Raw genomic sequence first — 27,831 nt, 5'->3', positions numbered from 1 at the left:
TAACTCCACATCACAGCTTTGATGTGGCTTTTGGGTGGGTAATGCATTCACCATTCCCCAGTTCTTGGAAATAGACAGCGGCTATGCTTATTCCTGATATAAAGTACTGTAGCTTTTGACAGTCTTTGCATGTGTTGCCAATAGTTATTTTAGATTCCCAGATTCATTCACAAAAACAGAGGCAGTAGGATATCTGATACCAAAGAATGCTAGAAACCAGCCAAAGACCATTATGCCTGTTACTGAATAATTTAGAATTCCAGCCATAACTATTGTTAAAATAGGTCTGCTTCAGAGGGAAAGATAAGGAAGATAGACTTAAATTTTTAAAATGCAGATATTTTATTTGGCTTTATGTATTGTTGCTGAAGCTGTAAAAAAAATAACCAGTGATGTATGAAGCTTAAAAATGAGATCCACCTATATGGTTTGTGAAAACTGATTTATGCCAGTCTTTATGTGGGGATGCGAAGAATTGTTTTAATAGCAAAACCATTCTTTAACCAGTGAATATTTATGCACAGTTAAGGATTTCTGACATCAAATTAGAATGCATCAGTAATTACGTCCTTTCCTGATAACATATCTTCTTTTTCTTCTGAACAAGCCTATCACAATATTTGTCCAAACAAATGTGAAGTTAGAGCACACCTGATACATCTGGTCAGATTTCACTAGCACATTTCAGAAGCACACTTGGTGAGCTGAAGAGAACAGTAAGCAGACTGCACTGGATTGGCTAGGTTGACTAGTGAGTGGATGATGAACAATGTATTCAGAGGTATGAGGAAAAATTTTTAATGAGTGTTATCCTTGCACAATAAACTTGGATACTTACCCTGACATTCACTAAGGTTAGTCATTAGGATTATCTTGGCATATGTTTTCAGAAGCATGGTAGCTGAATTTCACATAAAATTTTAAGCACGATCCATATGAAAGCCCAGAAAATCCAAACACATTATTTGATTGAAGCCAAATAAACCAAAATGAATAAATTAAGAGTTTAGAACTTCTAAATCCTAAAACATTTTTTCTTCAGATCCCAAAGCCTAGTAAATATCATTTTTGTCACTGTTGGTTGACAGGAAGTTTTACAACAGCCTGACAGTACAGAGTTTCAGGACCTGGCTGGACTTGCCTTGACGCAGGCTGATCTTCTCTTGCTTCACAAATATCTAGAGGCCAAGTGATTACCAAACATGTTGGAGCTGCAGCTCTGTGAGTTCCATCAGGTCAAGGACTCATGCTTTATATCATCATCATAACTTGAATTTCTAAAATTTTGCCATATTTGATGTGCTATATCTTCATTTAGGTCATAAAATATCAAAACTGTTGGTTATCTAAAGCATCCAGCTTAAACTTATCTAATCAAATTTGAGATAACTATCTGTTAGAGTATTTGGATATGGGCATCAACTGACTGCTTTTTGAGACTAAAAAAATAATTGTTAAGTAGAAAAAAATATGTCACAAATATGTCACTCAGATATTTACTGAGATGATTTTTTAAATCATCTTACTTGGTTTACAATTACTGCACCCGTCTCTGTCAATGTCTGGCTGCCTTCTTAAGCCTAAAGTTTTAAATAACAGTATTTCCATGTGGTAAAATAGAGCCTATTTTTTTTTATCTTATTACTTCTTAATTTAGATTCCTTCCTGCTTGGATTGTGCACATCCCTCAAAAAAACCATGTACTCATATATTCTGTACTTCACATACATGAGTATGTAGAAGAAAAAGAATAATATATCTGTATGTGTTGTACTTAGTAGCACAAAAAATAGAAAACATCGTGATTCTCTTTCCAACAAGCAGCCTGGATTGCATAGGAAATTTGGAGGGATGGTGGATCATTCAATTTTTAAATCAAAGGTGGAACTGTAGAAACTCCCTGTCTTTAAACAGAGGAAAATTCTGCTTTCAAAATTTAAAATCAGATTGAAGTTTGGTAGTACCTCAATCTCCCTTGTTAAGCTGTGGTTGCTAAGGTTTACAGGGTAACGGCTTCTACTAAGATCTAGGAAACCTTACTAAATCCAAGGTTTTTCTGGTAATCGGGCTCTGTGAACAGGAATCCCTGGAGTTCCTAATTTTCATTGTCTCCATTCAAAACTTGACGAGACAAACAGCATGCAATCCAATCCAAGTTGTCTGCTTTGAGTGGAGCACTGGACTAGAAGAACCACTCCCAGGTTCCCTTCCAACCTAAATTATTTATGATTGTATGTCTCTGTGATAGAAAAGCATTTGCAGTGACAGTCAGTTTTGTCTGAGAATTCCTTGCCAGCTACCCTTGCCTCATGTCATGATACTGCATACCAACATATGAGAAGACAATTTGTTCAGCCAGTTCCTCCAGGTACATTATTATTTCTTCTTTTCCACCCCCGTAATGAACTTAAATGTGTTTTGTTTATATGTAATGAACATAATCTCAAAAAAAGCTCTCTCACATTAGTAAATAAGTATGATCTAAGTAGGGATTTGACAGTATGCTGAAACTATATATGCAGTTATATTCCTTGTCTTTTTTTTTCCTTCCCTTCCCCCCGCCATTTGAAAGGTTCTGTGATCTCTGTAGCTACCTGACCTACTGTGTCCTTCACAGACTTTGTTGCTTATAAACTCTGAAGCTGGCCCTAGGGTTACAGTTTAAGATTGCTAGAGAAATTGCTGGATTTGCTCTTTCTTACCCTCAGACGTAATTATAAGCAATTTAGTCACCATTATGATTATAATAATAAGGGTTCGTAGTACCAAAATGATGTAAAATTGTATTTTATTTTAATAGCTCCCCAAGCAGTTTCCAGTCTTTTCAGTGATTTTCCCACCATATGCATTAACTTTTACATGTCTCCATATTAAAAATTAAGACAATTTATTTAAGAAATGACTCTGTACCCAACTGCAGCATACATGAATGATGATTATTCACTCAGCCATGAGGTTTAAGGTTGGAACTGTTTTCCAAGGATGGAGAAGAGAGCTCTTATTCTGAAAATAGTATCAAGCCAGCCTTAAAATGCAAGACCTCTGAAGATTAAGTTGTCTAGCTTAATCAGAGATATTGAAGTATGAATTCTGCATGAATATATATATATATATGCACACAACTGTAACAGAAAGGAGAGGACGGCTGTTTAACTTTGAAGACAAAATGGCGACATAAATCCAGTTATTGAGAGCCAACTTTTAGACAAGTATAGTATTAGAATTATAAATAAATATTCTAGTTGTGATATATTTAAATATTGTCAGAGTAGTGCAACTTGCAATCATTTGATAACACAACTATTTCAAAGGTGTACTTCACTCCAAAAATTTTATAACCTCTGTGCATGGCTTTAATGGATATATGACTGCTTTGGTTCACTTGGACCTTGAAATTTTTTAATCTCTGATTCCCCATTTTCATCATCATCCTTCAAGACTACTGGGGAAAATAAAATTTAATGCATTGACATTTTAATGTTCTTCATACTTGCATCTATACATTAAACTAGTAACAAAATCAAATTTCATGCTTCAAAGCTTTAGCCAGTCATCAGCAAAGTGAAGGAGTACATTGTCTTGATGAGCAATTGGTTGGATATATTTTTTCTCCTCTTCTCCTAAAGAATCAGAGGCTAGCTGCAGCTATAGACTGGAAGAAAAGATAGATACAAAGACACTTACAAAATATTTCTTTGGTGTATCTGCTGACATGTTCAAGGTCATGCTGATCACCAGATTTTTATTCAAATAGGGAATTTTCCCTCGTCTGATGGGGAGTTTGGAAGATTTTTGCCAGCTTCTTAATTTTCTCTCCAGCAAAATGAGTAGATGGAGCTCCTGAAGTGTCATAATGTAAAAATTATTTTTCAGCGTCCAAATTTTATGATCAGAATGAATCACTTCTTGACAAGAAGTGTCAAAACTAAGCTCAGTTCTGTTTGGATTATCTGGGTATATTTCAGATAATAAAATCCTACCACTATTAAAGACCTGAAGCAGAGGAGCACATGCTCCCTTGATGCCATGACCTACTCAAGGAGAAATGCATACAGTCATTACACCTATGGGCTGTAAGAAAGGGAAGGTATCTGCCCGTGCAGAACTTAGACCAAAAGGTTGGCAGCTGTGGTGGTTGACTTTGCAGAGCTGCCAGATCCCCACCCAGCCGCTCTCTCACTCCCCCTCCTTAACAGGACAGGTGGAGAAAATAAGATGGAAAAGCTTGTCATCTGTTAATGTCTCTACACTGTTTATGGGGACAGAACTGTACCACATTGGAAAAGCACCTGGTTAAAATTAGGTTAAAGAAACAACCCAGCAAAGTCCTGGCTATTGATTATCCATTTAGGATAAAAAGAAACAATGTGGAAAATCTATGCCTTCTTAAAGAATACTATAAATGTGAGGTTGAACAAATTAATTAATTTATAGCTCTAGTTAAATAAGAACATGATGAACCTCAAGGAAATCTAAGTACTTCACTCTTCCTAACATGCCTTATTTACATCTTTTTCTTAAGTAACAAGGTAACTGCCATATTTTTCTTTCCTAAAAATGAGATGTTTCTGTGGTGAGTTAACCTTGGCTGACTTCCAGATGCCCACCAAGCCACTCTCTCACTCCCCCTCCTCAACACAACAGGGGAAAAAAGAAGATGGAAAATCTCATGGGGTGAGATAAAGACAGGGAGCTCACTCACCAATTACCATCAACAGGCAAAACAGACTTCGAGAAAATTAATTTAATTTATTGCCAAATAAAAATAGAGTAGGATAGTGAGAAACAAAGACAAAAACTTTCCTCCCACCCCCACCTTCTTCCCAGGCTTAACTTCACTCCTGTCTCTTCTACCACCTTCCACACCAAGCGGTGCAAGAGGATGAGAAATGGGGGTTACAGTCAGTTCATAACACTTCATTTCTGCCTCTCCTTCCTTCCCACACTTTTCTCCTGCTCCAGCATGGGGTCCTTCCCACAGTATACAGTCCTTCATGAGCTGCTGCAGCGTGGGTCATTTCCATGGCTGCAGACCTTCCAGAACTGCTCCAACATGGGTCCTTTCCACGGGGTACAGCCCTTCAGGAACAGACTGCTACAGCATGAGTCCCCCATGGGCTGCAGGCCTTGCCAGAAAACTTGCTCCCACATGGGCTCCTCTCCACAGGCTTCTGTGTGGGCTCTCCACAGTCTGCAGCTTCCTTTAAGGCATGTCTTCCTGCTGTGGTGTGGTGTCCTCCTGTCGCAGATGGAGTGCGGAGCGAGACTGCACTTCACTCATAAGGGAGAAGCAACAATACACTTTATTGATATAAAACAGTGAGTTAGAATTCAATGGTAAATGTGACAGTGATTTAACAAGATTCGATGGCAAGGTACACTTGATTATTTACTGCATAGAGGACAGGGTCAGACAAAACGGTCGGGGAGACCCTCCATTGAGCCATGAGGTTCAGAAAGGACGCCCTTACTTTCTAGACTCCTTCTCAGAGAGGAGTCTAAGTGAAGCTGGATCCAAACCTAGTCTCAGACTTGGTCAATGGTTTATGTCTAAAGGATTATACATGTGCAATTAATCCTTTATATCACTTAGCTAAGATTTCAAAGTTTAGCATGCTATTAGCAACTTACCGAGTATCTGTTGTGGCAAGGAATCTCTCAACCTCGAGGTGTAACCTTGAGAGGCATCCCTACTCAAGGGGAGATCCCACCATGCAGCCCACTGCAGTGCAGGAGAGCTCAAAGGGCTCTTGGGCTGCTCACTCTTTATAGAGGTAAGATAATTGACTCATAGTCATATTTGCATACTGATAACTGTGGTTAGGTGGGAGTATTTATCACAATAACCCTTGGCTATTGTGTTGTTATCTGGCTCCCAAATCCACTTTGAATGGATGCAGCTATCACTACCAACATCCATTAACAACCACCCCTGGTAGTTATTGCTTGAGCAGGGTTACAGGAGCTAAAGGTCATGTTGGGCAGGGGAGCACACCAGGTTGGGCGGGGGAGCACACCATCACACCTCCATGGCCTACAGTGTGGATATCTTCTCCAATGTGGTCCTCCACGGGCTACATGGGGACAACCCTCTTCATTGTGGTCTTCTCCATGGGCTGCAGAGGAACCTCTACTCCAGCACCTGGACCACCTCCTCCTCCTTCTTCTCCACTGACCTTGGTGTCTGTAGGGCTGTTTCTCTCACATTTTTCTCACTCCTTTCTCTCACAGCTGCTACACAGTATATTTTGCCTTTTGTTTATGTTATCACAGAAGCACCATCATCTTGACTGATGGGCTCAGCTGTCCCCTGCAGTGTGTCTGTTTTGGATCTGACTGGAACTATCTCTGTCTCATGTGGTGGAAGCCCCTGTTCCCACAGAAACCACCCCTGCAGCTCCCTTCCTCCCCGCAACCTTGCCACATAAACCCAATATAGTTCCCCATACAGAAGAAAAAAAAAATACTAGTTTATGGAATGAAGGGTTTCTTCATTGCAAAGGATTTACCAGATACCCATTATAAACTTTAATTCATTTCCGTCCACTCAAAAAACCAAAACAAAGTAAAACAAACAATCACATTGAGCCCAAATTTGAATTAGATAGACTGTGTTGAAAGTAAAGTTACTCTATAAAGTTTGAAAGGAATTAAATGGATTATGGAAACAGGACCTTATAAAATAAAGCAGGCAGAGAAATGTTTATAATTATGACTATTTTTGCATTATTTTGACAAAAATGTTGAAAAACATGATCAACAACTTACTCTATAAAATCCTAGTTGACTATGATTTCAAGGAGTAAATAAACTATTAAAATTTGGGAACAGGCAGAGAAGTAAGAAGCTGTGCTCAGAAATCATCTTTTACAATTCCACAAAGTGTTTTAGAAGATGCCTTTTCTTTTATCTTTACATAAGAAAGCCATTTTTTCTGGCATAAAGCAGAATGTGGGAATCTCAGTCACTTTAAGTTCTGAAAGATCAATATATTTATTAACATCTTGCAGTCTGTGAGGATGTGTGAGAGATTTTCTCTCTCTGCATTGCCCTAGCTGAAATCTAGTCTTTTTGTCAAGTTTCTTCCCATCTGAAGCATGGCATCTCTTGTGAGTTGAGGACTTGTGGTCTTACCTAAAAGCTATGGCAGTTGATGAGAACCTTCTTGTTAGATCAAGAAAGCTTGGAAATTTGTTTTGAGAGGTCAGTAAAATAGGCAGTAGGATACAGAGCTCACATCTTTGGGGGCAGCAAGAGACTAATAATCTTCTCTTGAAGACATGCTACAGCAAAAGAGATTCCTTATGATTCTTTCCACAAAGAGAATAGAGAACATGGTATATGACTTTCTGCTGATAAATATAAATTTTATAAAGGGACAATGGTTGGTAATATAAAGAGGTAATAGAAAAGGCTGTCATGGGGTACCATGTTCTGTAATGCAAATATTTTATGCTGATGCTATCAATAAAAATTCTGAAATTCATGTTACATATAAAGATAATAAGATAAGTGAAGTTTATGTCTGTGAAGTTCTTTTTTTTTTTTAGAATTGGCAGTTAAAAAGATGTATTGTACACTTAGAAACAGGACCATGGTGCTCGAGTCCTGACAGAAATTAAGTGTATTTTAATATCTTTCCTACTTCTGTAATTTTTCAGTGCCATACTTGTGGTGTAGTTACAACATTATTGATAAGAACTCTTCAACTTAATCTACACAAACCTTTAAGAACGGAAAAAGCTTCATTTGAGAGCATGCTTTTCTTTTTTTTTCTTCTCTCTTTTTTTGTTTTGTTTTGTTTTGTTTTTTAAATTGTGTTACTATGTCTGTAGGAAATGATCCAATGGCAAATGTTTTGCTACTTTTAACTAAAGAGAGAAATGAAGCTCTTAAATATGTAAAAAGTAATAAATATTCCATCACTGGGAAAGAAAAATTACTCTTAAACAGCATCACTTTCAGGGATAGTAACTAAATATAAGATGTGTGTTCGTGTTATTTGTTTTATTAATTTGATATTGTTTGCCTATGTGTAATAAAAGATAATAGAAACATGAACTGTCTCCACAAAAACATATCTGGAGATCACAAACACAGGTAAAAGATGCAGAGTAAATGAAGTCTTAAAGTTAGAAAGGCTTATGTAACTGTAAATGTGGATGAGTTGTTAAAATGGACAAACTGTATAATGTAGGGTCATATCCCACATGTGTGAATGAAGGGAAATAGAAAAGGGATTTAATTTTTTTAAAGAGAAGTCATCAACATCACATATAGCCACCCTTGCTGTCCAAAGAAATCAGCAAAGACTTACTGAACTCTGTGTTATTGCCACTATTTATAGAAGCTGACAGAATATCATGTCATTTTTACAAATAATTTTCCTTTTAATTTAATTGGTACTACTAAGAAGAACTTGGGAAGTATGTTCCCATCTTCAGAAATCATGAGTATCAGATAAACATTCCTTAGTTAGGAATGATCGCTGGTGTATTGTTTCTGTGATGGCTGGGGCAGGATTTCAGATTCTCTCTTGTGATTTTTATAAGTAATTTTCAAACAAGCTATAATATCAGTGTCCCATGTGACATCTAGCATACCTGAATTCTTCTTCCCTGTATTCTTTTGACCTGAACCAGGACTTTTGTGCCAGCATCTTGTCATTTTTTCCAGTTCTATCAACAGATCTAATAAGACATATTACTTCTCCTCACAAGCCTTCCTTTAGTGTCTCACTTGTGTCTTTGTGCAGCAGCATTGTAAGTCTGAATTTAATACATTGGAATTCATTGTGACCAGAAGCATATATATAAATGTCAATGCTGAAGCTTAACCTTTTTCTAATATTGTCAACTATATATTGGCATCTGCCTTTCTCGGCCCATTTTCTGAGAAAATGTAAATGTTTTAGCCCTCCTGGCAGGGAATTTCAGCATACATAATAGAAGAAAGAGACAATAATGCACAGGACTCCTGTAGTGGCTAACTGAAGTAGCAGACAGCCCAAAGCTTCATGCTTATCTGCTGCTTTCATTCAGGAGCCAAAGTGATGTTTCCTTCTGTTCCTGATTGATAACCAGTGCAAAATACAGGCAAAAATAACTTTGGGCCAACTGCATCCCTATCAGAAAGGAGAAAAATAAATTGTTGGGTTGATTTGCAATAAGGTGGTGAAAGTGTTCATAGATTTGCTAAGACTGAAATGTGTAGAGTTGGAGGCTAAGGGAAAAAGAAACTGAGTTCTAGGAAACAAAAGGAGGAGAGAAACCAAGAAAGGGCATAAGAAAAGATGAAGCATGTTGAAAGAAAACATAAGAATTTAAGAAGAAAAAGAGATTCTGAGAGAAAGGTGTTACTTGATTTACTGGAATGGAAAATGTGCACCCAATTAATTTCCATACAGTCTATATGTATTTTTTTTCCCTACAGTCTATATGTAGGAGAAATATCTCATGGTGTTGCTGCCACACAAGTTTGTTTTCCAGTTTCAAGTTAAGAGTAATAAAAGACAAGACATTTCTACCCCTTAGCCTCTGCTGCTGATTCATTATTTAGTTAATTGTCATATGTCTCCTGTGCTCCTCTGCCTTGGGGAAGTCCAGGCTAGAGCTGTTTCAAAATTTAACATTAGAATAATTTCTCATAAGAAAATATTAATTAGTTGCAAAATGCAACTTGTGAGGGCATATACAACAAAGGGAGTTTATGGTTGAAGCACTTTGGAGGGATTTAATTCTCTCTTCCATATTTCACCTGTTTGTCTTTCCAGTCTAAACGTATCAGGAAGACACGCTTAGATTTACCTGTCCTCTTCTTTTAGAAAGATTGTTGGATTTCTTACAAATTCTTCTGACACTTTTGGAATGCTCCCTGTGGAAAAAAAGTTTTGAAACTCAAAAACATTACAACAGTTGGAAAAAAGTTCTAGTTCATTTCTGCTCTAGATAGCCATTCATGGTCAAATCTGTAGGCCTATTAAGTTAAATTTGTCTGTCCTAAAGGGGATTTATGTGTATTAATAACTTCCACTAAAGAGTGTACTGAAGGAAAGTAGAAAAAGGCTTCTGAGAGAGTGAATTTACTAATTGTGTCAGTCTACAACTGCAAGGTGTTCATGAAATAATGTAGACTTTGCATTCCATGGAATTATATTAACTTCCTGTGTCTAAGATGAGGAATTTGGTTCTTTATGTTAGAATTAGAACACAGTAGAAGGAGCTTTCAGCTGTTAGGAAATTACATCACATTAATTTTATAGGATTATTTTAACTGTTTATAATGAATGAATTCTTCGACCAGCTAGAGGACAGTAGAAGTGTTATTGAAATTTTTTCATGTTTAGATCACAGCTATTTTTCTGAAGAAATAAAGGTGTGCCATTTACCTTCAAGAAAATAGCATTAATACATAAAATAACATTAATACATAACATAGTTTAGTTCTCCTAGATGGTTACACTGTAAATGAAAGGTCACAAATTTGTCAGATGTGCAGTCCCTCTCCAACCAATGTTTGTATACAGCATTAAGGAACTAACCGTATATTATTAATCGTTTTTCTTGTCTGGCCTTATTGTAACCAGTCATTGATTCATTAGTTGTATACCCTGTATGGCAAGGAATGTTGATGGGTAAAGATCTGAAACTTTTATAAGTCAGCTGTGATTTTCCGAACATTGCTGTCCTGTCCACAGTGTTAGCGTAGCATAGAAGCTTACTATAAGGTTGTTTTACGGCAGTGAATTTGTTAAAAAATTATGCCCTCTGTAGAAATCCATTCATTAAGTTGTAATACAGCTGAAAGCTGTAATATAATGATGATTTCTTTTCATGTTTGTTTGGTGTTCTTTTAGTTTGAACAACAGTTGTATCATGTGGTCAAGAAGACAATAAAATTACTGAATATTTTACTGTTATAGATATAATGAATGACAATTTTTTCCCATTGTGTTTTTTCACATATACATATCTTCATAAAAGTCTCTGTCCTTTCTGACATACAGTGGTATGGAAGCTGTAAATCTCAGAATATACAATTGGAACAGATATTTAAGAAGTGCACAGTTCTGTATATCATTGTTAATACTATTAACTTTCATTGTGGTGCTTGAGAAAATGTGTGGATTTCATAGGTCTCACTTCATCCACCAAATGTATTTTTATATTGGGAAACAATCAGTTTGGTCAAGCACAGTTTACACTTAGTAACTCTGTGTTGGCTTTTTCTAGAATAGAACAGAATAGACTATTTCAGTTGGAAGGGACCTACAATGATCATCTAGACCAACTGCCTGACCAGTTCAGGGCTGACCAAAAGTTAAAGCATATTCTTAAGGGCATTATCCAAATGCCTCTTAAACAGTGACAAGCTTGGGGCATCGACCACCTCTCAAGGAAGCCTGTTCCAGGGTTTGACCACCCTCTCGGTAAAGATATGTTTCCTCATGTCAAGTCTCAACCTCCCCTGGTGCAACTTTGAACCCTTCCCACACGTCCTATCACTGGATCCCAGGGAGAAGAGATCAGCACCTCCCTCTCCACTTCCCCTCCTCAGGAAGCTGTAGAAAGCAATGAGGTCACCCCTCAGCCTCCTTTTCTCCAAACTACACAAGCCCAAAGTCCTTAGCCGCTCCTCAGAGGACATGCCTTCCAGCCTTTTCACCAGCTTTGTTGCCCTCCTCGAGATGCACTCAGGGACCTTCACGTGCTTCTTAAATCGTGGGGTCCAGAGCTAGAGACAGCTTCTTCCTGGCACAAAACAGATCCTGGACCTGACTCCATAGTAGCCATGCTGAGTTGGTTTTGAGTTGGTTTGCGTGCATCAGAGATGGCTCCGCTGGTCAATCTTCTTCTCAGACTCTCGAATACTCCTCAGTCTGTCCACCTCCTCCTGCAGCTTGGCCACCAAGCAGAGCAGCTCATCTATCTTGTCACACCTCCCCCAGGCTTGCTTGCAATCATTCTCCACCTCCAGTAATGCATCGCACATCCCACATCTGGAAACATGGGTGGTCTTATGCTTGGACAGAAGCTCTGTCTGTGTGGCTGCATTGGTTCTACCAGGCGCTAGAAGCTCAGGAGAAGCAGAGGACACTGCTTTTTGCTGGGTCATCACCATGCTGCCGTGCACCTGCCTGCTGCCACGCTGCCACTGCTTGCCCTTCTTGTGCCCGTAAATAGCTTTCATGAGGACCTCTTCTATAATTTTTCCCAGTAACTAAAGTGAAACTGTTTAGACTATGGTTTCTGAATCTTCCTTTTCACCTCTTTTTGTAGATGGATATAATATTTGTCACTTTTTTAGTCAGTTGGGACTTCTTTTTATCTTCATGACCTTTCAAAGGTGATAAGGAACAATATAAAATTGAGAGACTTTTTCATCAACCTTCTGTTTTAAAAATAGTTTCCCATAATTTTGAAGACTATAGTCCATAATAAGGTGAAGAGATTTGGAAAAAATAAATAGCACTTTAAGATCATAATAAATGTGAATCTTCATTATTTGGATAGCTATAATAAATTACTTTGCTCTGAAACACTTCTATTTTCTACTGCTAGATGTTCTGTTTTTACTTTCTTCAGTACCAGGATTTAGAAATGCATACCTTATATGAATAAATATTTTCTTTAAATTTAACAGTTACAAATGAATATAACAGTAAATTTTATAAGAAATTTTTATAGCAAAATAAAGTACTATTTAGAACATTTATTTATACACATGTATCACTCATTCAAGGAGAAATTCAGAGAGTGTAATAGTTTATGCTTCCATCCTTTGTATGAGTGTTCTGATGAAACCTTAATGTGACAGGCAAAGATAATGTAATGAATGTCTTATTGCACTTGGAAAACAGTCAGAAAAAGTAACTGACACAATATTTTGTTCCAGGTGGGAGTAAAAAGCAACTGCTTTCCTGGTCCTTTGCAACCTAGTTAAGAATTTGACTGACAGAATGTTGGCACCAGCCATGGAAGAGCTGATCAGCCTCAACTCCAAGTAAGTGAAGTCTTACACATTCGGAGGTTCATTTCAGACTAAATTTGCAAAGCCTGCTGATTTCTAACAACAAACAAATTAAAAATGCAGTTTCTAAGACACTGTAGAGCACTTTGGTTTCCCATGTTGTGGAATTCAATTTCTCATTTAAACTCATCTTTAAATCAGTATGTAACTTCATCTCTTCATAATGTTATTTTGCAAACTTAATGACATCACATTCTGATTCCTCTTCCTTTCTAGACAATTGAAAGCACACACTTAAAGTAATGACAGGTTATTAGAAAACATAAATATGAAACATGAACATATATGCATATATTCAATGATCAAGAAAATGTAGATAAATAGTTATCTGTTTAATGTAGAAGACAAACTCATGAAAAAATGTGAGGAACATTATTTGGGTGTTAATTAAATGGACCTTCCTTCCTATTGCATTTCTCATGCAAGAAAACATGGGAGACAACTGTGGATGAAGGACAGAGTCAGAAGCCTTGGTCATCCAAAGCTGATCTCTGAGGGAGTCCCACATATTATCCTTCACGTGCTAGGAGCTAAGGTGACAGCAGTGCTAAAGCCACAAAGTGCAGGAATTGTATACACACATAAAAGAAATCTGCAGAGAACTTCTTAATGGAAATACATGGAAGGCACAAGCTGTATTAAAGCACATCTCTCATCCTTGTAGTCTTAGTTTTTTGTTATTTGTGAACTCCGATATCTCAGTTCAACTTAGAATATTTTATTTTCCCTGGTAGTCTTCCCGGTAAATGTCAAGGAATCCTACTTTTCTATAGCTAGTAGGAGCTCACAGAGAAGACAAAGGCAGGATGGTTTCAGTTTGTCTGCTTTTTACTCACAGTATGACACAGTATAAATTCCCAGTGAAAGTCTGTTTTTCTCTTTGAACAACTGCTAAGAAACCTGGAGGATACTAATCTGGGAAAAGGAGAAAGGGGAGAGAGAAAGAAAGAGAAGAAAGAAAGAGAGGTGGTGAGGGTGGAGTATTGATGAAAGATGTTCATGTATCAGAGAGACAGGCAAGATATGATATTGTAAAAAAACTTTGAATGTCTAAAAACATGTGTGTCACTGAAAAATAAATTCTTAGCTCAGATTATTACAATATTTGACAGTTTGGAAATTGCTCAGAATGTTTATTTTCAGAGCTATTTGCATAGAGACAGTCTAATAGAGGAGCCAAATTCCTCTCAGAGACTGTGTTAATCTTTGATCACCAATTGCTTTACCGATTATTAGAAATGCTGATAAAGTTGAATGGATGCTTTGTCTTCTTTGTCTACTGCTAGCCAAACCAAGCTAGGCTATGACTGTCATACAGTATTTGCTACATAAAATAAAAGAACCAGGACTCTTCACGGGTTCTCAAATGTATTGAATAAAATGTGTTAATCTTTAAGAGTTCTTTTTAGATCAGGCATAGAGGTCAAAGAAACTTAATATAGCATATTCTTGATTCAAACTGAGAATAATGTTTATGTGAGCAGTTATTTTTCTTTTAAAACTTTCAACTAGCAATTTTACTCTTTATGAGTGTTTGATGTGTGACTCAAAATTTTCTGGAAGAATGAGAGCATTCCTTCAGCAATTTGGTGATTGATAGCCGCATTTAGGAAACCCCTTTTCTAATTATAGGCAGCTTATTTTCTCCAAATCTCTATTACCCTTTGAAAACAAAAAAGCCTGTGGCCTAAAGGGAATTTATTAGTGGTCACTGATAAAGATGAAGGCCAGCGATGCTTTAAACTAAAAAAAACCCCTGACACTTTGAGAGGGGAGTTCTTTGTTATTATCCAATTACTGGTGAGAGGAAGCAACTAATAAGCAAGATCCCATCTGCTTTAGACAGACTGCAGCATTTTAGATAAAACATGAGTAACTGTAAAGTTTGGGTGCAATAAAGAGAATATACCTTCAGCCTTACCAAATCTTTATTCTGATATGATTTTCTATGGCATCCTAGGAGAAACTAGAAAGTGAAAAGGTCTTTGAGTTATCTTCTAACTGTACTACTCCTTTTGTGGCAAGACCTCTGTTAAAAGCTCCATTTACCACCACTCCTTATGTTTAATGCCGGCCTTTTGAGATAAGCAACCTGTAGCAGACAGAAACAGCTGAAAAATGGATAAAAGTCATTAGGTTTCTTGGGATGAACTGACAGGAAGTAGCATCTTAAAACACAGATGACAGTGAGAGACATCCTAAAAGAAAAGATTGTATTTATACACAATATGCAGTAAAGCTGCCTTGATTTCTGCATGAAGTCTAGAATAGCTCCTAAGTATTAACAATAATTCCCCAAATTTTTTTTTTACATCTTCATTACATCTTACATTTACCAGCCAATCATTAATACAATACATACCTAGAGAGGGGAAATCTCAGGCAGGAGGTCTCAAATAATTACCTTGTTAGTCCTACTGGGTCTAAAGAGGATGACTGTGACTATTGTCTAGGTATCTTGGAGACCAGTAGACTTGCTTAATATACATAGATTTCCCAGTTGCCAACTTATTGGGTCTTGTTAACCTTTTGTGGTTGTGTGTGAATAGAGCAGGGTTTTTTATGTTAAAAGTGAACTATCAGAGACGATTAATTTTCCTCTGTCTTCTGGCACAAATCACCAGTCTTTAGATTTTTAGAAGGCAACCCTAAATTACTAAACCTGAAAGGTTTACTACTGACAACAGGTTGTGGAAGAACATTTCTTTCAAATCCATGGTCTTATTGTCTATTTAAAGCAGAATACTTTTTACAGTTGTTTACCCAATATTTCAATATTATGAGGTCGGAGAAAGAAATCAAGAGGTGTTCTAATTCTCAAGCAGAAAAAAAGTTCTACTTCATAGATACTTGGATATTAAGCAGACGCAATGTGGGGATATATTGGAGGTTGCCTATTTCTTCAATCACATGCAAAGGGAAATTAGCACCTAGTGTATTGACCACTAAATTTTACTGGATGTTTCATCCATTCTGTTTACAACATCATGTTAAAATTCTGTGTTTCACAAACTCATCTCAAGATCAAAGAAGCTAAGCTAGCAGCATACAAGCAATTTCAAGCTTCTGCTCAACAGTGCTGAGCACTCTGCTGTGTTTTATGCAACATGCAAAGCTAAAGAAATATCCCAGTAATGTTCAAAGAAGGAAGACTCTTGTCAACAAATTTCACATTAAAAGGAGAGAGTCATAGGCAGTGGACATGTTCAAAATGTTTAGTTGATTGACAGTTGTTTGACACTTTACAAATTGAGAAATGACCTCTCATCCAAGGCGTGTATTTATGTGGCATATCAGATCACCAATATTTCTGAAGTGGGAAAAGATGATATGAAATTATCAGAGTTAATAAGCATAGTGATGGAAAAAAACAAACCTCAACATTGTGATGTGGAATGTGAATGATGTGCACATCCCTTTGATGTCATAGTCACTTACAATAGTTTTATTTTACTTATTTCTTATTTCAAAGTGAAATTATAAGTTTAGAAATATCACAATAATCATGCAAGGCAGGTAAGTAGCATCTTATCTTTTTAACAGCTGCTATGTAAATTGTAGCACAGAGGTTGCTTTAGATCATAGCCACAATATTTAACAAGTTCAGGAAAATCCAGGTCCATGCAAATCATGCCTATCCAATGTGATAGCCTTGATGAGAAAACCATAGGCAGGTGAAGATGTATATACTTGATCACCCTGACCTCAGAAAGTCCTTTGACGCAGCTTTCATAGTATCTTTGTTGCCACGCTGATGATATATGATAAGCAGTCAACAATGTGGGTTGAAAACAGCCTGGACTGCTGGGCTTACTGTGTTGTGATTGATAGTAAAAAGCCCAGCTAGTGACCAGAAAGCAGTAGTTTCTCTCAGGGAGCAATACCAGGACCAATACTGTTTAATGTTCTTCATTAATGGCCTGAACGATGGCCTGAACGATGGTATAGATTTCACTCTCATCATGCTTGCAGATGACACAAAATGTTCATGGAGCTGTCAATCTGCTAGACGGCAGGGCTGCTGCTCAGAGAAATTATCTGACAGGAATCCCATGAAGGTGAAGGCAAAGTCCTGCATCTGGGAGGTAACAGTAGATGCTGAGGCTGACCAGCTGGGGATCAGCTCTGCAGTAGTGGCCCTGGGAGCTCTCGGGGACACTAAGCTTACCCCAAGGCAGCAGTACACCCAGGCACAGCACTCCCACATCCTGGACTGCATTAGCAAGGATGCAGCCAGCAGGTCTGGGGAAATGATCCTGTACTGCTGCTCAGTACCTGTGAGATAGCATCTGGTATGCTGTGCAGAGCTTTGGGCACAACAGTATAAGACAGACATTGACGTAATGGAGATAGTCCTGGCCAATATAGTCTGGGGACGGAGGGCACGTCCTCCAAGGACAGACTGTAGAGACTGGGCTTGTTGAGCCTGTGGAAGGGACAATTTGGGGAGCGGGGGGAGAGGACTTACTGGTATGTACAGCTGCTTCATTGTAGGATGTAGAGGAGGCAGAGCCAGACTCTTCCCAGAGGTGCACAGAGGAAGGAAAAGAGGCAACAAACACAAGCTGGAACACAGAAAATTTTGACTAGAAACAACGAAAAAAGATTACTGTGATGGTAGGCAGGTTGCCTAAAGAGACTGTCGAATCTCCATTCTTGAAAATGCTCTGACTGAACATCGCCCAGAGCAATATGCTTTAATTGGATGTGCTTTGCATAAAGGGCTTGGATTAGATGACATCCAGAGGTCTTCTCTATAGATTAAATCATTCTCTAGTTTTGTGACTGCAAACAGTAAATAAAACACCAAAAGAACGTATATTCAGATGCTTGAATTTTATTCAAGAAGTGCATTCTTTAAGAATCTGTCAACTAGTCTCTGTTTCCTGTGCTTTTCAGAGATTCAGCCCAGATTAGAGTTATGGAATTACCCATTGAAAGAGGAATAGAGTTAATTTATTTAGAGACACCTCCTTATTGCAACATATGGACCTCTTTTTATTCTGGATGTCAGGATAACCTTCTTGAGGAAAAGTATGAAAAGTATGTGAAATGATCAGAAATTTAGACTAGAATGTGGACATGCTGTATATTATTAGAGACTGCAGCTAAGTGCACCCCAGATTCATCTTTAGATTGGTATATTTTCAGTACATACCTTCCAAATAGTTCCCAAATACTTCCCTGGCATGTGGTGAAAAACTGTTACAGAACAAATAGAGTGGATTGACTAAATTGTTTAAGACTTGGAAACCATTTATATCCTCTGCAATAAAAAAAAATCAAGATGAACAGTGAGTGTGTTACGTTCTATATATCACAAGTATTTCCAGTGAGGAAAGTGCAAGAGTTAAAGCAAAAGATTATTTTAGATTAAAAATAAAATCTGTGTATATTAATCAATTTAGCTTAACCCTTGCAATCTCAATGACAACAAATGAATCCAAGTAAAATGAAGGATATACAGCCAAGAACTATTACTGTCCGTGTTACAGCAGTTTAAAATACCCTGACACCAGAATGCTTTTTTACTGGTCTCTTTCTAGGCCATCTTTTTCCCAGTGTTAGCAAATAAAAGGCAAGGGAAGGAAACACTACTGTATTTATTTTAGACTTGGAAACCCAGCCACAGCAAAGTTGGTATTTGACACCAGGAGTCTGGTGTTAAGCCAGAAAAGGAACCTGTTTATCTTGACCCCTGCTCCAGGGCTTCAGTTTTCACCTCTAAGAAAGGTTAAAGCTTTGCATCTGGATAACATCAGGATCAGATTTTCACAAGCTTTTACTAGTCCCATTGGATGAGTTCTTCTATTCTTTTCCCAGAGAGCACTTATCTGATTATAAACTGATTATCCCTGATTTTAATACATACTGAAGGTCAAGGTTAATATTTTTGAAGCTTTCCTGAAGTCCTGTGTGATGGCAAAATTTGACAAGGTAGAATTGGTTATGATTTGTCTCTTAATCTTATAGTCTTTTATAATTGTTCTAATTATGCGTGTGAAGATATCAGACTTTAGAGACACACTGAACTGACAGTTCCCTTAGACACAGGAAAAGAGAAACCATGTATGCACTGATGACCTCTCTGGATTGATTAAGGTTGCAAACAAGGGCAAGAAAGAAGCTTAACCCTTCTGTCTCCCTATTTTTTTAGCCCTTTGAATAGGCAGGTAGTGAGCATGGGCAATAGCTGCTGTTGCCAGTTTTGGAGATGTTATTTACATGATATTCTCTGCAGGGTAAGAAGTTCTATTTCCTGTTTGGTCATTAATAACAAGTTTTAAAGTTATATATAGACAAAAGAGCAAATTGATTTCTATTAAGCATGATGAAAATCCTGTCTGCAGTTCTTAAACTAAGGTCTGTTAATGTATTAAAATTGAGGCTTGACAGTATTTTTTATAACTTATAAAGACTCTTCTGAAGAGTAGTGTGTCTATGCAAATAACATATTCTTGAAAGTGTTTGAAACCAGAACATCTACAAAGATAGAATTTTAAGTACTTTTGCATATTTATAAGTGCAGAATTTGCTGATGGTTAATAGTAACTATACTGTAAGTGTGACAGATATATAAACTACTAAATAAATGAGGTAATCTAAGAGCAGACCAAACAGCAATGGTATGTGACTATAATAATCTTTTCCAGCATACCAGTATCATTACCAAACATGTAGGAGCCTGACAACTTCTATTTTCATAAGTCCTGTGGAGTGGAACCATTCTCCTCTTTATGCAAATGTGAAATTGAGGCACAGAAAGAGCAATTAATTTCCCCAATGTTATATAGGGAATATATGAAAAGCTAGGGAGATACTTTCCCAAATCCCAAGTTAGTGTCTTGAAAATGAAGCTGTCTTTTGTGAAGGCCTGTCTGTGATACAGAAAACAAGTAGTCTAAGATCATTACTCTCAATTTCACATACAAATTCTTGTATTTAAAAATGGCAAAAAACTTTGGAAATAATTTCTTGAAATGGGAATATAGTTTCTTTCTCACATTGTACAGACATCATTAGAAGGTTAATGTGTCTGTATTTCATATGACACACATCACAAGAGGATTATTGAGGAATTTGCTATATATTTTAAGTCAGGTAATATCCCTGACTGATTTCTGTTTTCTTTTTTTTATGAATTTGGGCAGATTTATATCTGTTCATGATAAGTTGATCTCAGAAGAACTTCATGCAGATATGTTAGTCCCCTTGCATGAAAATCTCCTCCATCTAGAATGAAACACTCCATTTTGAAATTATCTACTCAATTTAATAGGGTGAATACTATGAACATCACTCCTAATTTGAAATAATATGCAGTACATAGACAAGAGATATATAATTTGTTATTTAAGTATACCAATATGTATGATAACCTCAGATATAGAACATGCACAGCATGTCAGTTAAAAATAACATTAAAGTAATCATATTTTGTTTTTAGGAGTGCAGCCTAGAATGCATTTTCTACATGTAATTAAATATGTATTTCATTTCTCTACATAAATGTTGCTCCAGTTTTAGTCTTATAAACCCTTGATTTGAGCCACTTTTCACTTGCCAAACTTAAGAATTCAAGCTGACAATTTTCATGCAAATTTATTTGCCTTGAGTCGAATATTAAAGTTTTAGCTAAAACTGTTCAGTCATTTCCTAGGTGAAGCTTGGACAAAATATATTGTTTTGTCCATGATTTTTTAAAAATATACAGCTTTTCCTCGAGATAAGCTATTGCTTCTGTCACTGGAAAACAGAGTGATATTTGACAAGGCCTTGGTTTGGTGTTGCTTCAATTCCTAACAAAGGCTGCCACATTTTTCAAAGTGATTTGCCTCTGAAAATCTCTGTGTACACATTCTCTGTAAAAACTTCTCAAAGTTGTTATCTGCATGGACTATAACCCAATATCCAACTGCTGTTACATGTGGCTATGCAGTCTTTATGCCTGTGTGCTAAGGTGACAATGATTAAACAGTCAAAATCTTGTTAAGAGTGAAAAGGTAACACACTTTATTTATAAAGCAAATAATATATTGTTAGTAAAATTGAAATATTGACAGTCTAAATAAAATGCTATTATTAGTCTACACCTAATTTTTACACAGAAGAAAAGAAAGGAAGTTTGCTGATGATATCAAACTGGGAGGTGCTGCTGACTCTCTTGAGGGACAAGAGGTCTTGCAGAGGGATCTAAATAGATTGGAGCATTGGGCTATGATTAATGGGATGAAATTTAACAAGTTGAAATGCCGGACTCTGCACCTAGGACGGAGTAACACAAGGCACAAGTCTAAACTGGGAGAGTAGTGGCTGCAGAGCAGCCCTGCAGAAAGGGATCTGGGGGTGCTGGTTGGCAGCAGGCTCAACATGAGTCAGCAGTGTGTGCCCTGGCAGCCAAGAAGCCTGCCTACATGTTGGGGTGCATCAAACAATGTATGATCAACTGGTCAAAAGAGGTGATTATCCCACTGTATTCAGTGTTGGTGTGGCCTCACCTTAAATGTTGTCTGCAGCTCTGGGCCGCACAATTTAAGAAGCACGTGAAGGTCCCTGAGTGCATCTCGAGGAGGGCAACAAAGCTGGTGAAAAGGCTGGAAGGCATGTCCTCTGAGGAGCGGCTAAGGACTTTGGGCTTGTGTAGTTTGGAGAAAAGGAGGCTGAGGGGTGACCTCATTGCTTTCTACAGCTTCCTGAGGAGGGGAAGTGGAGAGGGAGGTGCTGATCTCTTCTCCCTGGGATCCAGTGATAGGACGTGTGGGAAGGGTTCAAAGTTGCACCAGGGGAGGTTGAGACTTGACATGAGGAAACATATCTTTACCGAGAGGGTGGTCAAACCCTGGAACAGGCTTCCTTGAGAGGTGGTCGATGCCCCAAGCTTGTCACTGTTTAAGAGGCATTTGGATAATGCCCTTAAGAATATGCTTTAACTTTTGGTCAGCCCTGAATTGGTCAGGCAGTTGGTCTAGATTATGCTTTTCTGTACTGTCCTATTCTCTCCTCTCCGCTCCTTTCCTCTCCTCTCCTCTCCTCTCCTCAAGAGTAAATAAAAAAATTAATAGTATTAGAGAAAAGGTCTCCGTAATAATAATTCAGTTAAAACTGCCATGCACACACTCCTAGTATCTACCCCTTTTCTGTTTCACCGCTCTCTCTGGAGTGGTGGGGAAGGTACAATGAGCAGTCAGCATCCTGACTCCTTTGATGGAATGAGTACAATATTGAGGTAGAAGGTTTCTTCCTACTCAGTCTAGGATTTTCTTGGCATCATTTTTGCATTTCCTAACACTCTTTACACTTTGCTATTTCTTCATTGGCCTGCTAGTCCATATTACATATGAATTGACTTTACAGAATGTGCTATCCTTATGCTGAGCACATGTTCTTTAGGCTCTTTGCAACTCATGATTGGTACAGGTCTGCACTTCTTTAACTGAACATTGGTGAGTTTTTCATAACTATAGGGTCTCCAGTACCTGACTGGGCCTCTTTTCTTGTCATTTACTACCTGTGCTCCTCTACATTCCATCATGTACTCCATTTCCAAGGCCTCTGCTTTCGTACCAGAAAGCCCTCTTGATCAAATCATTATGTTAAAGCTACAGATATTTCTATACAGACTACCTACTTGTTACTACTACTTATTTAAAATTATGATTATACACTACAAAAATGAAAAGAAAAAAAATACCCAAACCCAAAACCTCAAAGTAAAACAAGTCAGTCATGGCCAGGTGGTCATGAGAAAAAATTATATCTAAACAAGTTAAAATACAGCTTCAGGCAGGTCAAGGCAGTTTCAGACAAAGTAAGACTGACAAACTTCAGTTCTGAAAGCTTGCAAAATGAGCACAAAGCCTGTGATCTGTTACTAGCAATAGTGAAACTCTTATTTACTGCACTACTGTGAGCAGTGTTTGATCTGTAAGTGCTTGTCCTAGTTAATAAAGACTGATACAGCATTAGTATTGAAACTGAGAGAGAAATGGTCTTCTCTATGCCATCAGTGTTCTCTATCTGGTTTGTAGATAATGTAGAGGAGGAGTTAGTAATAAAATTCTATCAAAAATGTTAACTATTCATTAAATGAGTATTATCTCTTCCAGTTATTGCTTACATGTGAGGCTTAAAAATGTCAGAACTGATACAAATAGCAAAATCAACTCATTTAAAACATTTTTATAAGTTTTACTTTGTCAACTTATCCGCATTTACTGTGGAAGGGAGTGACGCTTTCCTTTACCTCTGAAGAAATCTGTTTATTTGTGATTAGGTTTTCTATTTTGCATATACTCTCCTGTAACTTTTCTGTAATGTGTTTTATCCAAATTAAGAGGCAACTGTTTAATCAGAAATATTTGGTAATTTATTTAGTCTGAATGTAACAGCAGTCAGAAAACATATGTTGTTTTCATCTAAATATGCTGGAATAAAATATGTCACTTGTACCAAAATGCCTTGAACTTTTTGGAACAGAAAATAAGAGAAAACATTCTTCTCTCTGTACCTCATCTTTCTACAGCTCCTTTTGACCCCAAAATTAAAATAAATAAATAATGAAATCTAAAATTGACACTCTCTTAAAGTTACTAATTTTCTTCTTTCTTTTCTTTCTGGTATTGATTCTTATTTTCATATGTAAATAAATATATTATCCATAGAAGTATACATGCTGATTGAATTTTTTCTGAAGAAGAGTTTAGTTAGCTTCCTTTGCTGAGGAATGTTTTCAGTAATTCATAGGAAAGACCTTCTGAGTTCATTGTTAACATTACAAATAAAACATTCAAACAAACATTGTACAAGAACAACTCTCCTTATGTTTTGTCTCAGATCAGCCTTAAAAACCCCCAAACCATTGTAGTTTGATGCTGTATTTCTTTTTTTAAAGCAATTTAAATCTGACTTATTGTTCTCTAATAAATCATTAGCATTCAAATACTGTCAGTCAGATTGGCAAGCAGCCTACATGCACACAAACAGATTGCTTACTACAGCAAAAATCACATGTTTAAACATTCACTGCTTCAAAGCATATTAGCAGTAAATATAACACCTGGTCCCTCTCTAGTCTCAACACATCTAGTGAGGTTGTGAAAAGCTCAGCAATATTCCAAGAGAGCAGCTAATGCATCTGTTTTGTTTTGTTTTGTCTGTCTTTGGAGGTCCTTTCTGAAGTCTGTATGAAACTTGATCCGGACCTGATGGGTTTCTGGTTTCCCCATGAAACTTGGTCCTTTGAGGACAGATCAGTTTAGTGTTGACCTAATCCATCATCACTAAAAGGTCTCATGCAAATTGAACTTTTAGTTTGTGGTGGACCACAGTACAGTTCCTAGACAGATATACAGGTATTTACTTCAAATTCCAAATGTGGGGACTCAACGTTGTCCAGCAAAGAGGAGATAGAGGGGTGATGATTACATAATAGATTCATAGATTACATCTTCATTCACAGATTTTGGTTCCACTGTCTGTAATCAACTCTTCAGACTAAAACTACGGTTTTCTCTGTTCACTACAGCTACTATCTTCTGCTCCTCAGGGCTGCAAAGAACACATGGCCTGGAACCACTGTGCATGGATGTTCCACTTAGACTCTATGTGCTAAGTAGGTCTAATCAAACTGTAAAAAAGAGGCGGTAGTGTATGTCCCTCTCCTGTTTGATCAGAAAGGTTGTGCACCTGGAAAGATAGTAGCTGTTCACTCAAAATAATTAATGAAATAATTCAGAAGATTTGTTGAATCTTTGGAAACTTTGCAATTGTTATTTCAAATATAAAGTTGCCTTTTTAGTAGGGAACAACTAGAAAAGATAAGTCTTCCTTTAAAACATGGTTGAACTTAGAAGAGAAGTAGTCCTAACAAGCTGTAACTAATGTGCTGGAACTCCCCCAGTTTATTTATATTTTCTTTGAAGTGTTTAAGGTAGTCCTTGTAGAAGGTGGGAGAATCAGTGGAGACAGAAAACTGGCACTCTTCCTGTGATAATGGACAGCTGGATCATGATGGACAGATTTCCTGCAGTACTATGACATTTTTGGAGGATTTGTGTGTGACAGATGGGATACCACCTGCTGAGAAATCTAAGGGGCTATATTAATATTATTGAAAATATGAAACTATGAAACATGAGTAAATTAAGGTTGTTGCATCTTTTGCCTCTCTAATATGTCAAGGAATATCAAGATTTAGAAAAAGGTGAAAGAACAGAGGACAATTGACTCATTTGAAACTTCTTCCATAGTCCTGAATATGCAGAAAGTAAAGGACATTGGAGGTGTGTGTGGATTATTAAGCTGGACAAAGGTTTCAGGCCACATTTACCATAGCTGTCACTATTAAATCTAATATAGATATACCTGGCTGTGCTACATTCATAGAAGAGTAGCTTCCTTGCTGCACTTGCAGTGGGTAACTATATTACTACCTTTTACAACTGTCATGCAAGAAAATTTCTATGCCTTTTATTTTCAGTTGTTATGTGAACATATCGGTGTAGACTTACTTCAAGAAACAAACTAAATTAGTTTTAACAAAACTTTGGCCATTTGATTTCTGAATGTTTGTAGAGGAATTGGGTGCACTTAAAATTTACTTTTTTGGAGAATTTTTAATTATTTTTAGGTGTGTTTATATAGAAAGGCTCAATCAGAATGATTGTAGAAGGCAAAAGAATATACACACATACTTTGATCATGTAAAGCGTAGGTCTAACAAGAATTTCTACCTTTCAGGTATGATTACTGCTTTGTTTTATTGAAGGTAGAGAAAATAAAATGTTCTTTTAAATGAATAATAAAGTTAAGTGAGGAACTTGCAGCAGGAGGTAATCCCTAAAACTAAAGACAGTATAAATATGAGCAGAGAACAGGCCATATGGAAGAAAAAAAAAGAGGTTCTACTTGCTTGCATAGGCTTTGGAACTTGTAGTCCTATGCAATGCAAAAGTACTTAGGAAGATATACCTTTTGCCAAAGAGATAGCCAGTTTACAATTTAAAATTACTATTTTCTAGAACAGAATGTTCTAAAATAATTATAAGCTTCCAGAACCACATGGCAAACTACCTCTTATTCTCCTTTTTTCTGTATTCAGAAGGCAACTTTTTTTTCACTACTGAGTCGTGCTGTGCCACATTTTGCCTGTATTACTCATACTGAATGCATCCCTCCTCTGAGAGAATTTTCACTGAAGCCAGTGTGACACTTTGCTAAACAAAGCACTTGTCAACATGAGAAAGGATGTGCAAATTCTCTTCTTCAATGTTTAGAGGAATATTATATTCCTTTAAGGCTCCCTGCCCATGGGAGATGGGGCAAGTAGCTGACCCATTAAACAGCAAAGAGAAGTCTTTTGTTTTAAGAACTAAATCTTGCCTGTTGAAAGATTTTAGGGCTCTTAAATTCTTTACCAGACTTAACTGTAAGCAGTCTCTTGTCTCACATTAGTCAAAATGCTAGTAATTAAAAACCACTTTCCTTTCCTCTGCTGTACCTTCTTTTTCCTGGTAACTTTGTATTAAAAATGGAAATTTGTTTCAGAAGGCATTGAGTTTAATCCAAGTAATATTGCTTGTAGTGCAAAGATCAGAAGTGCTCTGTTTTGTTTTGTATTATTTACTTATTTGTCTGTTGCACTGGATAATTAAGATGTGTGAAAAATATAGCCACATAAGCAATAGTTCGTAAACTACTGACTAATTCATCGATTACTGCTACTTTGAAATATGACTACAATTTGTGCTGACACTTACAAGTAACATGATTTAGGGACAACACTTTCCCAATTAACATTATAATGTATAACTTTATTTAAAAATCATATTACTATGTAAAACCTATTAAATAAGCAATAGAATTCCTATCACTAGTGCCCAGATATTTATGTTATAGAAATTCACAGTTATTTAAATATTTATAAAATGAGAGTTGAGAGAAGCACTTTTGAAAAGCAGTTAATAATGAACAGACATCAAGGGAGCCATCATTATAACACAAAGTGCTTTGCAACTCCAATAACTTCACTGGTGCAGAAGCAGGCCATCAAATTTAATTAAAAGCAGTCAAAAATAAACTGAAAAATTGAACTGCAAAGCCTATCCTTTGCCAGCAGCTGAATGCAAAGAGAAAGAGAGAAGGGAGAACCTTGAAAGTAGTAATGAATTGATAAGCCTTCCTGCCTGCAACTTGTAATTCGTTCTGTCAGATTTTAGTATCAGTTAAACTAGATTAATAGAGCAATCACTGATTCTCTATCTTAAATCTTTATGCACAGTCCCCCTATTATGGGTTTCCATGATAAATGAAAATCTGAGAGGGTCAAAATTCAAATTAATTTTCTTTCTTGCTCATTTCTTTTAAATAATTCTGACATGTACATTTGCTGGACACAGGCAAAGTCTTCAAAACAATTTAGAGGCAGAAATAAACATTTTTGTTGGTTCTTGCAGGGAGGTTTAATATCTTTTTACCCAATAAAGGCAGATATCACCTGAAACGTGAAGTATTGACATCTCCATCTGCCACTAGATGTTTCCATGGTGAAATGAAAGATAAGGAGACTCATTTGTAATGTAACAGGTCTAACAAATTTATTGTTGCTTTACATACTTAGATTGATGTGGATATATGCTAACTGTACCACAAGGACAAAACCAATTTACCCTAGATCATTTTATTTTTTATAATAATGTGCTTTAATGAAGTTAAAGCTTCCCTGCTGTGACCTTATTATGTTTTCCAACATCAGTGGGAAATAGATTATGTTGAATCATAACAGAGCTCATGAAACAGCAGGAA

The sequence above is a fragment of the Pygoscelis adeliae genome, unplaced genomic scaffold (genome assembly GCF_000699105.1).
Source record: "Pygoscelis adeliae isolate BGI_AS28 unplaced genomic scaffold, ASM69910v1 Scaffold45, whole genome shotgun sequence".
Lineage (NCBI taxonomy): Eukaryota > Metazoa > Chordata > Aves > Sphenisciformes > Spheniscidae > Pygoscelis > Pygoscelis adeliae.
The sequence above is the reverse complement of the archived record's forward strand: the minus strand, read 5'-3'. Positions refer to the sequence as shown.